The 13,501-nt window shown below is 40.4% G+C and overlaps 1 protein-coding gene across 10 annotated transcripts in view; it reads left to right on the top strand.

Annotated features, from left to right (window-relative positions):
- dtn (transmembrane protein 132C dtn) overlaps window positions 1-13,501 on the top strand; it is a 597,671-nt gene that overhangs the window by 70,129 nt on the left and 514,041 nt on the right. The window lies entirely within an intron of this gene.

A 13,501-nucleotide genomic window follows, 5' to 3' on the forward strand; every position in this document is an offset into this window, starting at 1 on the left:
CAGAGAAATAAGTGGAAAACACCAGCAGAAGATATGAAAATAGGTGACATAGTCATAGTAAAGGATGAGAATACCCAACCAGCTAAATGGCCTCTTGGTAGAATAATAGAGTGCCATCCAGGACTTGATGGTAGAGTTCGAGTCGCCACATTGAAGCTACAGAATAGTACGCTGAAACGACCGATTCAGAAGTTATGCCCGCTAGTTATATCACCAGACACTAATCAAGAAGAGCGTGCGGATGAATCACTAGCACAGGTACTAACTGCATTTAAATCAAATAAACTGGCAAAGCACATACCAAGTACAAACATATGTGCATTTCTACTTATGGTTCTGTTTTGTATTACACCAATAAATGGATTCAAAGCAGTCAGCAGTCAAACAGGAAGCAATGGAGTAGTTGCTCAACTTCCAGATAACACAGCTATCTATTTGGATTCACTGGGAAAGATGGACGTCATAACTTCAAATTGGAATTTGGTAATCTATTATGATCTCCATTCATATTTTGAACAAATGAATATGATGCCAGGCTGTCTGCATCGAATAAAAAATCACTGCAATCTGTTGTCAGATTTCGAGGAAGCATGCACGGTTATATCGCTGTCACTAGGAAGGCGGTATGAAGCGATAAAAGTAGTCACGATTTAATCGTGTCCAATAAAAGACAACGAAGGCTCTATTTATAATATGCTATTTGGTCTAATGGATGCTGACAGCGAAGAGCAAATAGAATCCAACTTGAGATTACTACTGAATAACCAGCATAACATCAAAGAGAGACTAAAGGCTCAATTTTCAATAATAAATTCCACGGCAAACATAATAAATAAAAATGCAAATGAGGTCAATATGCAATTTACAAAAATTGCCAGTCAAATCAACAGGTTTCAGTCAGAATTAATAAAAAACATTAACAAAGATAAAATGGCCATCCAATTTCAAATGTTAGTAACCCAAGTCACCATTTTATTGAGCGAATGTGAGACTATTCAAAAGTCTATAATTGAATTATTGATAGACTTGAACCATGGACGAATTAATACAACTCTTATCACTCCAACACAGTTGAACAAGGAATTGGTACTGATTAAAGAAAAACTTCCATCAAAACTTCAAATACCTGGACAGCAAGATAACAACCAACTACGCGATGTATACAATCTTATGAGAGCAAATGGACTCATAATCGACAACAAGCTGGTAATTAAAGCAGAAATACCACTTATGCACAGCGAATCGTCAGAAATATACAAACTAATAGCGATCCCATTTGAGTACAAAGGAAAAATCATAAAGATAAAACAAAAAAATAATTTCTTAGTATACAACTTCGGGCTGCACTTGTATTTTTTGATTTCTCAAGCAGAACTGAATAAGTGTACTAGAGGTTTAAATAGCCATCTCATATGCAAAGGAAAAACACCGTGGAAATCTGCTTTGGATCAAATCTGTGAACTGTCGCCACTTTTAAAAGGCAGCCAAGCAGATTGCCAGTATGAGGAAACAAAGAAAACTCCATTATGGGCAGAACTATACCAAGACAATAAGTGGATTTACAAAGTATTTAAAAATTCCACGTTACATTTAGACTGCGGTAACAGCAAACCCGAAATAATGGAAATTCCAGCCCAAGGAATTCTTTCCATCAAATCCGGTTGCACTGCCAGGCACGAAGGTATAACCATACCGCACTAATATCGAGGCCTTACTCACTGGCAACAATCCCATTATCTTAGGCGATTTCAATGCCCATCACGACCTATGGCATTCAAACTTGCGGGCGGACAGTAGGGGTGAGATGTTGGCGGATCAAATAGACGAAACGACGTTCTGCACAATAAACGGAGACCCCCCCACACGTATGGTAGGAAGCTGTCATAGCTCGCCAGATATCTCAACCGTGAGCGCAGAACTCGTAAACTGCGTCAACTGGCAGCCGATGGTAACATTGGCATCCGACCACCTGCCCATACTTATTTCGTTCGAGCGTACCGCCGACTTCATCGTCACCGAAAAACGCACTTTCATAAACTTCAAAAAAGGAAAGTGGGAAGAATATAAATCTGCAACAGACAGCAGCTTTGCTGCCCTCCCTATCCCGACTGATGCCCGCCAAGGGGAGCGTGCCTTTCGTAAGGTCATTGAATCCGCCTCGGCACATTTCATTCCCGCCAGGAGAATTCCCGAAATCCGGCCCCACTTCCCGGCGGAGGCCGCGAGCTTAGCGAGGGAACGCGACCTTATAAGACAGCTTGATCCAGGCGACCCCCAAATAAGGGATATAAACCAACGCATCAGATTGCTTGTGGACGAACACAAGCGGGCGAAATGGGAAGAGCACCTAAGAGGTTGTAACCTCTCTACCGGTGTAGGTAAACTTTGGTCCACCGTAAAGTCCCTATCGAATCCGACTAAGCACAAAGACAAAGTTTCCATCGCCTTTGGCGATAAGGTGCTGTCGGATGCGAAAAAATGCGCGAGCGCTTTCTGCCGACAATATATAATTCATCCTACGGTCGACAAAGATAGACGGAGAGCCAATAGACACGCACATAAACACAAACTCAGCGCGTCACCAATTACCATCACCGCTAGAGAGGTTGAGGACGCCATTGGTCGCGCTAAACCATCCAAAGCAGTGGGCCCAGACGGCATAGCCATGCCGATGCTTAAAAGCCTAGGGAAAGAGGGTTTCAAATATTTAGCGCAGGTCTTCAACCTGTCTCTTTCCACCTTTGTCATACCCGAGAAATGGCGCATGGCCAAGGTGGTCCCGCTACTAAAGCCTGGTAAACCAGCTAACATAGGAGAGTCGTATCGTCCGATATCTCTCCTATCGCCAGTAGCAAAGACGCTCGAAGCCATTTTGCTCCCTTATTTCCAAGCAAATTTGCAACTAGCCTCCCATCAGCATGGCTTCAGAAAACTCCATAGCACTACCTCCGCGCTAAATGCCATTAGCACCCAGATAAATTGCGGTTTAAATCAAAACCCCCACCATAGAACAGTACTCGTAGCGCTAGACCTATCAAAAGCTTTTGATACGGTCAACCATGGCTCGTTACTGCAAGACCTGGAAGGGTCTACCCTTCCCCCATGTCTTAAAAGGTGGACCGCAAATTATCTGGGTGGTCGGCAGGCATCGGTGCTATTTAGAAACGAAACATCAAAGCCAAGGAGAATTAAACGAGGGGTGCCACAGGGTGGTGTCCTATCCCCACTTTTGTTTAATTTCTACATATCTAAGCTACCTTCACCACCGGAAGGAGTCACAATCGTTTCCTACGCCGATGACTGCACAGTAATGGCCACAGGCCCAGGCCCACAGATCGATGAGCTATGCAATAAAATAAACGGCTACCTCCCTGATCTCTCCAGTTTTTTCGCCTCGCGAAACCTGGCATTATCACCGACTAAATCTTCCGCGACCTTATTTACAACATGGACGTCCCAAATGTCGACCATTTTGAACATCCAAGTCGATGGCTCTACGCTACCGACTGTCCTACACCCCAAAATCTTGGGTGTGACGTTTGATCAGGATCTACATTTTGGTGAGCACGCAGCCGCAATTGTTCCGAGAATTCAGAGCCGTAACAAAATCCTCAAATCCCTTGCTGGCAGTACCTGGGGAAAAGATAAAGAAACGCTCATGACTACATACAAAGCAATTAGCCGGCCGATTACGTGCTACGCGTCACCCATATGGTCGCCAAGCCTAAAAATTACCCACTGGAAGAAGCTACAGGCCTGCCAAAATACTGCTCTCAGAATTGCCACGGGCTGTCTTCTTATGTTCCCAGAACACCATCTACATAATGAGGCGAGAATACTCCCCATCAGGGAAAGAAACGAGATGCTGACCAAACAGTTCCTGTTGAATTCCCAGAAACCTGGGCATCCCAACAGACATCTGATTGATGAGCCAACACCGCTTTCCAAGGCAAATCGGTTCTATGTACCAGGACTGGACTGTCATTTCAGTGTAACCCCAGTTAATTTGTTGCGTCCCTCCCACAAATTGACATCCTCCCAGCAGCTGCTCCTTGCAGCAGGACTGCTCCATATTCTCTTGCTCCGGGAAGGTATCGAACCCAACCCGGGTCTTTTCAACTCGATTACTTTTTATTGTTGCTTTGGATTACTTTTTATTGTTGCTTTGGATTACTTTTTATTGTTGCTTTCCATGCAATTCGGTAAGCTAGCTAGTCTTTTAATTGTAATAGTTAGCAACGAAATACAGCTAGTGTATGCAATGCCGTTTTTCGACCGATAACCTGTTTTTGCAAGTGCTAATACTGCTGTAAATAACAGTGGGCCATCGTCTACATTGCTTTCTATTGCTAAAAGCCCGGACACATAAGCACTTTTTCATATAGATGAGTTTAACACAAGCTTATGCATTATGAGTAGATTGCACGTATTTTTATGGAGAATGGTAGAATGACATATATGTAATACTAGTATTATATATATGTAGAATGAGCGACACTGGCGCCATCTGATATTGAAAAGTAGCCAACTCCCCAATTTTTTTCCAAACAAATCATAAGAAGAAGAATTTGACATTTGCTTTGGCTTAGGGTGTTGGGACACTTTGCAAGTGAAATTATTTTTCCCACTGGTTGGTGAATTTCCTAACATTTTTCACAATTAAAAACTGCAATATAACAATCCAATGCGACATAAAACATGTTAGCAAGTATTTTGGTTGTATATAGGGAGAATGTTTACAACAGTGCATCGCGAAATTTTGTATGTGAGTGAGCAAGGCGTAATAAATTTCAATTGCCAAGTCTGAAGTTCCTTCATATTTACAAACGCAACATTTTGGTTGATTGTGGCGATGTTAGTGGAATGCATAAGCTTGTGTTAAACGCATCTATATGAAAAATGTCATTGTACCGCGGCCTTAACTCTGATAGTGAAATGATGAATATGTCTTACTCCCAACAGCTCACGGCTCCAGCTGTAACTGTTAATAAATCTAACTTAGCTAATACCAATGTTGCTGATACTGCTAAAGATTCGACTGCTAATAACATTGCTGTTAACTTGATTGCTAATGACATTGCCAAAAAATCTGCAAATGCCCACGCTGTTGCTAAATCCAAAGCCGCTGCTAAAGTCAACACGAATGCTAAACCTAATACTGAAAGCACGAACTCTATTACAGCCGCGACACATAAGCAATTTTTAATTCTTACATACTAAATGTATGTATGCATGTGCATGTGCCAGTGAATTGTATAAGTACATATATACTTAGTTCGCTGGGAAATGCAATCTAAAAGCCCCGTCACATAAGCTTTTCATATAACTACATAGATGCGTTTTACTCAATCTTAAGCATTATGAGTAGATTGCACGTATTTTTATGGAGAACGGTAGAATGAGCGACACTGGCGCCATCTGGTATTGAAAAGTAGCCATCTCCCAAATTTTGTTCCAAGCAAACCATAAGAAGAAGAATTTGACATTTGCTTTGGCTAAGGGTGTTGGCACACTTTGCAAGTGAAATTATTTTTCCCACTGGTTGGTAAATTTTCTAACATTTTTCGCAATTAAAAACTGCAATATAACAATCGTTTACGACGCAAAATATGTTAGCAGGTATTTTTGTTGTATAGGGAAAATGTTTATAACAGTGCTTCGCGAAATTTTGTATGTGATTGGGCAAGGCATAATAAACTTCAATTGACACGTCTGAAGTTCCTTCATATTTACAAACGCAACATCTTGGTTGATTGTGGCGATGTTATTGGAATGCATAAGCTTCTGTTAAACGCATCTATATGAAAAATGTCATTGTGGCCTTTAACTATGCCACTGCAGCTGCCAGTGGAAATACTATTGCTGCTATTAACACTACTAATGCTGCTGCTAACATTGGTGATGAGGGTGCTGGTAAGAAACCTAATAAGAAAAATAACACCCAAAAAGGTGCTGCTATTTCCGCCGCACCCGCCTTAACTATACCTGCATCGTACTCAGAAACTGGATCTGGCATTTGTGGAGCGAGCCCTGATGCCCCTAGGACTGTGACTGCCATGCCCCCTCGAAGATCGAGGCTGCACGCTTTGCTGGCGGGAAATGATATTAAAAATTTCATTTTTTTTAAACTTAATCTTACGACATCTGTTCATATTGATGTCTTTAAATCCGAGATATCTGTTCCTGATGCTTTTATCGATACAATATTGGCTCGATCTTTTTGGCCAGAACATTCTGTTGTACATTTATACACCAAAAGGTCAAAAAACTTAATTGCCAATACCTTAACGGTTCCCCAAACGTGATTATAGACTCGCTCAGCTTAACTATAAATTATCAAAAGGTTTGCGGCTTACGCTCGAAACTAAGTATTGTTTTTCTTAATAGTTTTGCTTTTACAGCTGAAGTGATAGCATTTACAGAAGCCTGGTTAAAGCCTGATAATTTTAATTCTCAGCTTTTCTGCAGTAAATATGTTGTTTATCGGTGTGATCGTACTTCCAGAGCATGTGGTGTCCTTGTTGCCGTCGAATCGTATTATCGGAGTTGTGTCGTGCGGCAACTCGTCTGATATGGAATATGTAGCCGAGAAGTTTTCACTGCTTAGCCTCTTTTTATTTATTTGTTATTGTGTTTAAAAACTCTAGAGGAAAATGAGTTTCCAAGTAGCTTGTTCAATAAACTGGTCCGAAATTTCTATTCCAGAGCACGTAATGAACGGAAACCCGAAGAAGCAAATAACCAAATATACAAAGCGATAACCTATGTCCCAGAATAGCAGAGAGGATCAAGAGATCGGATTTATATGATAAAGAAAAGGTCAAAAAAGCGTTTACGGGTGTAAAAAAAAACACGGCTAATAAGAGTTTGAAATTTATTATATTTTATTTATTCATTTATTTTAACAATTTGAAATTTATTATATTTTATTTATTCATTTATTTTAACATTTTTCTTACATTTTCAATGAAATTTGTATGTATACCACATCACCAGTTTGTGTTCGAATGAAAATGGAACGTAACGTGTACGTTCAGTCACTCGTCACATATGTTGCGATCCAAAATTACGATCGAAGTAGTACGTTCACGTATGTCATAATCCGAAAATCACGTTTTTACGTGTCGAGTTATACGATCACGAATGTTACGATTTGGCTCCTGTATAAATGTAAAGTATCGAATGTTCGCTTCCTGCGTTAAATAGCCTAATACTTTCAAATTTGGTCTGATATTTTACAGTTTGATATTCTCTCTGAATCATTTTTAATGGTTAAATGCATAGGTTTACTTTAATGTCAATCTTATAATTTATAAGCTATAACACTTTTTGTACACATTTTATACTTTTCCAGTCGACCGTTTTCGTTTTGTGTCGACTTTAAATAAATAAGTAAATATGTTAATAATTTCTAAGTTTACATCGCCTGACTGGACAGATATGCCTTGACATTCCAGGACACTGTCCCTGCGGCCAATGTCGGGATCAAATAGATTATATTGTACTGAGTGTGGATGATGAACGCAAGACCGCCTCCATTTCCGCTCTCGCGATCTTTTCTGTGGACATTTTACCCAGAACAGGTCTGCAGAGCAGCTCTTGCTCTGAGTTTGGTCTCTTGGATCCCAGCAATGCGAATGAATCCCGAGTTGCTCCGGTACATAGGACCGGCTGCTTGGGAAGCGTGTTTGTGTTTTCTCTTTTCAAAAACTGGTTTCGAAAATGATTTCTGTTTGAGTTTCCAAATCGGAAACATATGTATTTTTTTATTTTGTTAAATTTTGCCTTGAGAGACTCGGTTCAAGCGAGCACGTTTGCAAATACTAAGATCTGACGGGCAGTTGATAAAATCAGTTTCGTATGAGTTAATCGGGGATTGCCCGTATTGCTTTAAATGTATGAAAACATTTATTTGAAGCAATTTTTAATTTTATAATTTATTTAATGATTTGGGACAAAGATTAAACAACGTGACATTAAAACGGACAAGGCGATAGCTGTTTCGATTATACCTTGTAACTCTCTTCAAAGCCTTTTCTCCCGGGAGATTTGAACCCGCACTCCTACCATGGTTGAAGTGTTACAAACGTATTCAGCCACGTCATGCCTTAGTTGTTGTAAAGTTTTTTCCCAATTGCCTTTGCATATTTTATCCGTTTACACACTACATACATCGTATGTAATTATGTGTTAATAAAGTTATGCTTGTTGGTAAGGCGGTTTTCAAAGAAACTTGGTATTGTTGCCGTTTTTGTTCTATTTATAGAACTACAACAAATTAACCAATGTTGTCTATTTTGTATGAGTTAATCGGGGATTGCCCTGCCCGTATTGCATTAAATGTATGAAAACATTTATTTGAAGCAATTTTTAATTTTATAATTTATTTAATAATTTTGGACAAATTTTAAACAACGTGATATCAGGACGGACAAGGCGACATCTCTTTCGATTATACCTTGCAAATCTCTTCAAAGCCTTTTCTCTCGGGAGTGGGATTAGAACCCGCCCTCCTACGATGGTTGAAGTGTTACAAACGCATTCAGCCACGTCATGCCTTAGTTGTTGTAAAGTTTTTTCCCAATTTCCTTTGCATATTTTATCAGTTTCCTTAAAATTATTTTCGGAGAGGCGAGATAAATTTGGTTATAAAATCCCATAGAAACGCAAATAAAGTTTTATTTTTTTTATACAGTTCCATTATAAAAATTAGATTTAAAGGCATGTTTGTCCGCTATTTTGATCTTTTTGAGTATTCTATAAATGTCGGCATAGTCTCGTTACCTGTTTATTTTGGTATGTTGTAGAATCTAAAAAAATTAAAATTTTGAGTTGAATCAGTTTACAATAAAATGTGCAATATTATAAGTGTACGTTTACAATACTCTTCATGGCGTGTTCCTATCGCAAAAGATGGTGTTGTTGAGGGGTAAATAAAAGCAATGTTGTCTTTTGAGAATATTTTTTAATTCTGACTTGTAAAGTTATTTACAATAGCTTATAAAGAAAATCTTAAAAATATGTTCCTAAAACTAATTATATGTGTATGTGTGATTGTTTATATGTATGATGATAGAGATTCATTTATTATTTGATTAATGCTAGCCTCTTGATTTTTATAATCGTGATGTGGGCATTTGTAGCATTTACAAGTAGGCAAACATTTTAAAACTAAGATAAGAAACGTATCTTGTGTTTGGCTATAAATGTCAGACAGTAAATGATTTAGGTATATTTGTATATGTATGTAAACATTTGTAATTTTTATGTGTTGTGAACGAAGTGATCGTTTTGCTAAATATATGTATGTACATGTGTTTGTTGGAAATATCAGTTTACGTGTCAATATTACTTCTCAAAAATATCTACGCATTATATTACTAATATTTGTTCACATGTGTATATGCATGTTCAATTTTTATTTGAACATATTGCCTTTCCCCTTGGCAAAATTATCGTTTAGGTCTAGGTATGTTTTTATTGAAATGGATGTGTGTGGACTGTATGTATTTTGCTATTTTACTGTGTGTGTACATGTTTTTATATTTTTATGTTTGTGGACGTGAAAGATTTATAGTGATTTTATCTTTTGACTTGCATTTGTATATGACATAAAATATTAAAAGGCAAATGATAAGTAAACTTATTAGTATTAGAGACAAATGTCCGCTATGATTTTTTAAGTTTAGGTTGCTTATCTTTAGTTCATTTTTGGTCAATTTTTCAATATCCCTTTTGAGTTTGTCTAACTCCTTGTTACTGCTTATATTGTTGATTTGTAGTGGAGTTATGTTGTCCTCAGAAATGTTGTGTATGGCTGTGGCTATTGGATCCTGTTCTGTATTGATTGTGCTCTGCATTTTAAATCTTTGTACACCTGATATGGTTATACCTTGTTGTTGTTGTTGTTGTTGTAGCAATGCTCGCCCCACCTAATAGCCGCTACCGATCACAAATTGTCATCAATATCCTCTAACGGGAGTCCAAGGAAACTTGCCGTTTCAACAGGGGTGGACCATAAGGAAAGGGGTGTTAGAGGCGTTGGTTCCACATTACAATTAAAGAGATGGTTGGTGTCATGTGGGGACACATTGCAAGCGGGGCATACATTTTGTATGTCGGGGTTGATTCTGGATAGGTAAGAGTTTAACCTGTTACAGTATCCAGAACGAAGTTGAGAAAGAGTGACACGCGTTTCCCTGGGGAGTATGCGTTCCTCTTCTGCGAGTTCTGGATATTTTTCTTCAAGTACTGGATTCACCGGGCAATTCCCGACATAAAGGTCCGACGCCTGTCTATGGAGTTCACCAAGGACCTGCTTGTGTTTTTTCGCTTCATACGGCTGGGTTCTCAGGTGCCGTATTTCCTCAAAATGCTTACGGAGATGACTCCTTAGGCCCCTAGGCGGTGCTGGTTCGTCAATCAGATGTCTGTTGGGATGCCCAGGTTTCTGGGTATTCAACAGAAACTGTTTGGTCAGCATCTCATTTCTCTCCCTGATGGGGAGTATTCTCGCCTCATTATGCAGATGGTGTTCTGGGGACATAAGAAGACAGCCCGTGGCGATTCTGAGAGCAGTATTTTGGCAGGCCTGTAGTTTCTTCCAGTGGGTGGTTTTTAGGCTTGGCGACCATATGGGTGACGCGTAGCACGTAATCGGCTGGCTAATTGCTTTGTATTTGGTCAAGAGCGTTTCTTTATCTTTTCCCCAGGTACTGCCAGCAAGGGATTTGAGGATTTTATTACGGCTATGAATTCTTGGAACAATTGCGGTTGCGTGCGCACCAAAATGTAGATCCTGATCAAACGTCACACCCAAGATTTTGGGGTGTAGGACAGTCGGTAGCGTAGTGCCATCGACGTGGATGTTCAATATGGTCGACATTTGGGGCGTCCATGTTGTAAATAAGGTCGCGGAAGATTTAGTCGGTGACAATGCCAGGTTTCGCGAGGCGAAAAAACTGGAGAGATCAGGGAGATAGCCGTTTATTTTATTGCATAGCTCATCGATCTCTGGGCCTGGGTCTGTGGCCATTATTGTGCAGTCATCGGCGTAAGAAACGATTGTGACTCCTTCCGGTGGTGAAGGTAGCTTAGATATGTAGAAATTAAACAAAAGCGGGGATAGGACACCACCCTGTGGCACCCCTTGTTTAATTCTCCTTTGTTTTGATGTTTCGTTTCTGAATTGCACCGATGCCTGCCGACCACCCAGATAATTTGCGGTCCACCTTTTAAGACATGGGGGAAGGGTAGACCCTTCCAGGTCTTGCAGTAACGAGCCATGGTTGACCGTATCAAAAGCTTTTGATAGGTCTAACGCTACGAGTACTGTTCTATGGTGGGGATATTGATTCAAACCGCAATTTATCTGGGTGCTAATGACATTTAGCGCGGAGGTAGTGCTATGGAGTTTTCTGAAGACATGCTGATGAGGGGCTAGCTGCAAATGTGCTTGGAAATAAGGAAGCAAAATGGCTTCAAGCGTCTTTGCCACTGGCGATAGGAGAGATATCGGACGATATGTCTCACCTACGTTAGCTGGTTTCCCAGGCTTTAGAGTAGCGGGACCACCTTGGCCATTTTCCATTTCTCGGGTATGACAAAGGTGGAAAGAGACAGGTTGAAGACATGCGCTAAATATTTGAAACCCTCTTTCCCTAGGTTTTTAAGCATCGGCATGGCTATGCCGTCTGGGCCCACTGCTTTGGATGGTTTAGCGCGACCAATGGCGTCCTCAACCTCTCTAGCGGTGATGGTAATTGGTGACGCGCTGAGTTTGTGTTTATGTGCGTGTCTATTGGCTCTCCGTCTATCTTTGTCGACCGTAGGATGCATTATATATTGTCGGCAGAAAGCGTTCGCGATTTTTTTCGCATCCGACAGCACCTTATCGCCAAAGGCGATGGAAACTTTGTCTTTGTGCTTAGTCGGATTCGATAGGGACTTTACGGTGGACCAAAGTTTACCTACACCGGTAGAGAGGTTACAACCTCTTGGGTGCTCTTCCCATTTCGCCCGCTTGTGTTCGTCCACAAGCAATCTGATGCGTTGGTTTATATCCCTTATTTGGGGGTCGCCTGGATCAAGCTGTCTTATAAGGTCGCGTTCCCTCGCTAAGCTCGCGGCCTCCGCCGGGAAGTGGGGCCGGATTTCGGGAATTCTCCCGGCGGGAATGAAATGTGCAGAGGCGGATTCAATGACCTTACGGAAGGCACGCTCCCCTTGGCGGGCACCAGTCGGGATAGGGAGGGCAGCAAAACTGCTGTCTGTTGCAGATATATATTCTTCCCACTTTCCTTTTTTGAAGTTTATGAAAGTGCGTTTTTCGGTGACGATGAAGTCGGCGGTACGCTCGAACGAAATAAGTATGGGCAGGTGGTCGGATGCCAATGTTACCATCGGCTGCCAGTTGACGCAGTTTACGAGTTCTGCGCTCACGATTGAGATATCTGGCGAGCTATGTCAGCTTCCTACCATACGTGTGGGGGCGTCTCCGTTTATTGTGCAGAACGTCGTTTCGTCTATTTGATCCGCCAACATCTCACCCCTACTGTCCGCCCGCAAGTTTGAATGCCATAGGTCGTGATGGGCATTGAAATCGCCTAAGATAATGCGATTGTTGCCAGTGAGTAAGGCCTCGATATTAGGGCGGTATGGTTATACCTTCGTGCCTGGCAGTGCAACCGGATTTGATGGAAAGAATTCCTTGGGCTGGAATTTCCATTATTTCGGTTTTGCTGTTACCGCAGTCTAAATGTAACGTGGAATTTTTAAATACTTTGTAAATCCACTTATTGTCTTGGTATAGTTCTGCCCATAATGGAGTTTTCTTTGTTTCCTCATACTGGCAATCTGTTTGGCTGTCTTTTAAAAGTGGTGACAGTTCACAGGTTTGATCAAAAGCAGATTTCCACGGTGTTTTCCTTTGCATATGAGATGGCTATTTAAACCTCTAGTACACTTATTCAGTTCTGCTTGAGAAATCAAAAAATACAAGTGCAGCCCGAAGTTGTATACAAAGAAATTATTTTTTTGTTTTATCTTTATGATTTTTCCTTTGTACTCAAATGGGATCGCTATTAGTTTGTATATTTCTGACGATTCGCTGTGCATAAGTGGTATTTCTGCTTTAATTACCAGCTTGTTGTCGATTATGAGTCCATTTGCTCTCATAAGATTGTATACATCGCGTAGTTGGTTGTTATCTTGCTGTCCAGGTATTTGAAGTTTTGATGGAAGTTTTTCTTTAATCAGTACCAATTCCTTGTTCAACTGTGTTGGAGTGATAAGAGTTATATTAATTCGTCCATGGTTCAAGTCTATCAATAATTCAATTATAGACTTTTGAATAGTCTCACATTCGCTCAATAAAATGGTGACTTGGGTTACTAACATTTGAAATTGGATGGCCATTTTATCTTTGTTAATGTTTTTTATTAATTCTGACTGAAACCTGTTGATTTGACTGGCTATTTTTGTAAATTGCATATTGACCTCA

The sequence above is a fragment of the Eurosta solidaginis genome, chromosome 4 (assembly GCF_040869045.1).
Source record: "Eurosta solidaginis isolate ZX-2024a chromosome 4, ASM4086904v1, whole genome shotgun sequence".
Lineage (NCBI taxonomy): Eukaryota > Metazoa > Arthropoda > Insecta > Diptera > Tephritidae > Eurosta > Eurosta solidaginis.